The sequence below is a fragment of the Elephas maximus genome, chromosome 8, assembly GCF_024166365.1.
Source record: "Elephas maximus indicus isolate mEleMax1 chromosome 8, mEleMax1 primary haplotype, whole genome shotgun sequence".
NCBI lineage: Eukaryota > Metazoa > Chordata > Mammalia > Proboscidea > Elephantidae > Elephas > Elephas maximus.
In genome coordinates, this window is record NC_064826.1 from 87292364 (window position 1) to 87297110 (window position 4747).

Genomic DNA, 4747 nt, shown 5'->3' on the forward strand with positions numbered 1-4747 from the left:
TGATAATCATCTTCGCCATCACAATGTCTGAAGCACCTTTAAAGTCAAACTTTCAGAAGACTGCTGTGAATGGTTGTTGTTGTTGTTGTTATGTGCTGTCAAGTTGGTTCTGACTCATAGCTACCCTAGGTACAACAGAACGAAATGCTACCCAGTTGTACACCATCCTCACAATCGTTGCTATGTTTGAGCCCATTGTTGCAGTCACTGTGTCAATCCATCTTGTTGAGGGTCTTCCTCTTTTTCGCTGACCCTCTACTTTACCAGGGACTGGTCCCTCCTGATACCATGTCCAAAGTACTTGAGACAAAGTCTCATCATCTTCACTTCTAAGAAGCATTCTGGCTGTACTTCTTTCCAGGCAGATTTGTTCCTTCTTTGGCAGTCCGTGGTATATTCAATATTCTTCGTCAACACCATAATTCAAAGGCATCAGTTCATCTTCACTCTTCCTTATTCATTCTCTAGCTCTCACATGCATATAAGGCAAATAAAAACACCATGGCTTGGATCAGGCACATCTTGGTCCTCAAAGTGACATCTTCACTTTTTAACACTTTAAAGGGGTCTTTTGCAGCAGATTTGCCCAATGTAATGTCATTTGATTTCTTTACCGCTGCTTCCATGGGCATTGATTGTGGATCCAAGTAAAATGAAATCCTTGACAACTTCAATCTTTTCTCCTTTTATCATGATATTGCTTATTGGTCCAGTTGTGAGGATTTTTGCTTTCTTCATGTTGAGGTGTAATCCATACTGAAGGGTGTAGGCAGTCTTTGATTTTCATCAGTAAGTGCTTCAAATCCTCTTCACTTTCAGCAAGAGAGGCTGTGTTCTCTGCATATCACAGGTCGTTAATGAGTCTTCCTCCAATCTTGATGCCACATTCTTCTTCATATAATCCAGCTTCTTGGACTTTTTGCTCAGCATACAGATTGAACAAGTATGGTAAATAGATACAACCCTGAAGCACACATTTCCTGATTTTAAACCACGCAGTATTCCCTTGTTCTGTTTGAACAACTGCCTCTTGGTTTATGTACAGGTTCCACATGAGCACAATTAAGTGTTCTGGAATTCCCATTCTTTGCAATGTTATCCATAATTTGTTATGATCCACACAGTCCAATGCCTTTGCATAGTCAATAAAACACAGGTAACCATCTTACTGGTATTCTCTGCTTTCAGCCAAGATCCATCTGATATCAGCAATGATATCCTTCATTCCAAGTCCTCTTCTGAATCTGGCTTGAATTTCTGGCAGTTCCCTGTCGATATACTGCTTCAACCGTTTTTGACTTATCTTCAGCAAAATTTTACCTGCATGTGATATTAATGATAATGTTCAGTAATTTCTGCATTCTGTTGGATCATCTTTCTTTGAAATGAGCACAAATATAGATCTGTTCCAGTCAGTTGGCCAGGTATCTGTCTTCCAAATTTCTTGACATAGACAAGTGAGCACTTCCAGCATTGCATTCCTTTGTTCAAATATCTCAGTTGGTATTCCATCAATTCCTAGAGCCTTGCTTTTTGCCAATACCTTCAGTGCAGATTGGACTTTTTCCTTCTATACCATTGGTTCTTGATCATATGCTATCTCCCAATATGGCTGAACATTGACTGATTCTTTTTGGTGCAGTGACTCTACGTATTCCTTCCGTCTTCTTTTAAGGCTTCCTGCATCATTCAATATTTTGCCCATATAACCCTTAAAAATTGCAACGTGAGACCTGAATTTCTTCTTCATTTCTTTCAGCTTGAGAAATGCTGAGCATGGTCTACGCTTTTGGTTGTCTAACTCCAGGTCTTTGCATATCTCACTATAATACCTTACTTTGTCTTCTTGAGTTGCCCTTTGAAATCTTCTGTTCAGCTCTCTCACTTCATCATTTTTTTCATTCTCTTTAGCTACTCTATGTTCCAGAGCAAGTTTCAGAGTCTCTTCTGACATCCATTTTGGTCTTTTCTTTCTTTCCTGTCTTTTCAATGATCTTTTGCTTTCTTCATGTATGTTTTTGATGTCATCTCACAAGTCACCTGGTCTTCAGCCATTAGTGTTCAATGCATCAAATCTATTCTTGAGACAGTAGCCAAATTCAGGCGGGAAATACTCAAGGTTGTAGTTTGGCTCTCGCAGACTTGTTTTAATTTTCTTCAGCTTCAACATTAATTTGCATATGAGCAACTGGTGGTCTATTCCACAGTTGGCCTTGTTCTGACTGATGATACTGAGCTTTTTCATTGTTTCTTTCCACAGATGTAGTTGATTTGATTCGTGTTTTCCATCCAGTGAAGTCCATGTGTTTAGTCACCGTTTCTGTTGTTGAAAAAAGGTATTCGCAATGAATAAGCTGTTGGTCTTCCAAAATTCTATCATGTGATCTCCAGCGTCATTACTACCAATCCTTCTTCTTTGTTTCCAACTTTTGCATTCCAGTCACCAGTAATTATCAATGCATCTTCATCACATATTTGATCAATTTCAGACAGCAGAAGCTGGTAAAAATTTTTAGTTTCTTCATATTTCATATTCGTGGTTGGTGTGTAAATTTGAATAACAGTTGTATTAACTGGTCATCCTTGTAGGCATACAGATATTATCCTACCACTGACAGTGTTGTTCTTCAGGATAGAGCTTGAAATTTTTTTTCCTTTTTATATTTTTATTGTGCTTTAAGTGAAAGTCTACAAATCAAGTCAGTCTCTCATACAAAACTGTATATACACCTTGCTATATACTCCTAGTTGCTCTTCCCCTGAGGAGACAGCACATTCCTTCTCCCCACCCTGTATTTTCATGTCCATTCAGCCAGCTTCTGTCCCCCTCGGCCTTCACATCTCCCCTCCAGACAGGAGCTGCACACATAGTCCCATGTGTCTACTTGATCCAAGAAGCCCACTCCTCACCAGTATCATTTTCTGTCTTATAGTCCAGTCCAATCCCTGTTTGAAGAGTTGGCTTTGGGAATGGTTCCTCTCTTGGGCTAACAGAAGGTCTGGGGACCATGACCTCCAGGGTCCCTCTAGTCTCAGTCAGACCATTAAGTCTGGTCTTTTTATGAGAACTTGGGGTCTGCATCCCACTGCTCTCCTGCTCCTTCAGGGATTCTCTGTTGTGCTCGCTATCACGGCAGTCATCAGTTGTAGTCGGGCACCATGTAGTTCTTCTGGTCTCAGGCTGATGTAGTCTCTGATTTATATGGCCCATTCTGACTCTTGGGCTTGTACTTACCTTGTGTCTTTGGTGTTCTTCATTCTTCTTTGCTTCATGTGGGCTAAGACCAACTGTTGCATCTTAGATGGCCACTTGCTAGTGTTTAAGACTCCAGATTGAAATTTTTTTTTGATGATGAATCTGACACCATTCCTCTTTGGTTTGTCATTCCTGGCATAGTAGACCACATGATTGTCCGATTCAAAATGGCCAATACCACTTCAGCTCTCTAATGCCTAGGATATCGAACTTTATGCACTCAGTTTTATTTTTGATGACTTCCAATTTTCCTAGATTCATACTTGGCACATTCCATGTTCCAATTATTAATGGATTTTTGCAGTTGTTTCTTCTCATTTTGAGTTGTGCCACATCAGCAAGTGAAGGTACCGAAAGCTTTACTCTATCCATGTCATTAAGGTCAACTATACTTTGAGGGGGCAGCTCTTCCCCATTCATATTTTGAGTGCCTTCCAACCTGAGGGGCTCATCTTCCATCCCTATGTCAGATAATGTTCCACTGCTATTCATAAGGTTTTCACTGGCTAATTTTTTTAGAAGTAGATCAGCAGGTCCTTCTTCCTAGTCTGTCTTAGTCTTAAAGACTAAGCTGAAACCTGTCCCCTGTGGGTAACCCTGCTGGTATTTGAAACACCGGTAGCATTTGCTTCTAGCATCATAGCAATATCCAAGTCACCATAGAACAACAAACTGACAAACAAGTGGTGGGACTATGAAATACCAAGAGAAAAAGGATAACCTCTTCCTCTTCAATAAGTATCAGTTGATTCGTCATCACCAAGATCAGTACTAGTTAACAAATTAAGCCACTAACAAGTGTTATCCCTTTTTGCAGAACAGCCTTTGGCAAAATACCTTAGAATTACAGAGTCACTTAAATTCTAGTGACTATCCCTGTTTTGGAAACCTGGTGGCATACTGGTTAAGTGCTACGGCTGCTAACCTAAAGGTCGGCAGTTCAGATCTGCCAGGAGCTCCTTGGAAACTCTATGGGGCAGTTCTATTCTGTCCTGTAGGGTCACTATGAGTCGGAATCGGCTCGACAGCAATGGATTTGGTTTGGTTTTGGTTATCCCTGTTTTGAAACGCGCTTTACTTAACTCTTCCTCCTAGATGATATAAAACTTATGCCTTAATTTATGTCTTGAACTTTTTAATTTGGTCATTGTCTTAGTCATCTAGTGCTGCTATAACAGAAATACTACAAGTGAATAACATTAATGAAAAGAAATTTATTTTTTCACAGTAAAGTAGGCTAAAAGCCTAGGGTGTCAGCTCCAGGGGAAGGCTTTCTCTTTCTGTCAGCCTTCTCATCAATCTTCCCCCAGACTAGGAGCTTCTCTGCACGGGGACCCCAGGTCCAAAAGACGTACTCTGCTCCCAGCACTGCTTTCTTGGTGGTGTTAGGTCTCCCACTCTCTGCTTGCTTCCTTGTAAGATAAAAGGTGGTGGAGGCCACACCCCAGCGAAACTCCCTGGATCAGGGATGTGACCTTAGTAAGGGTGTTA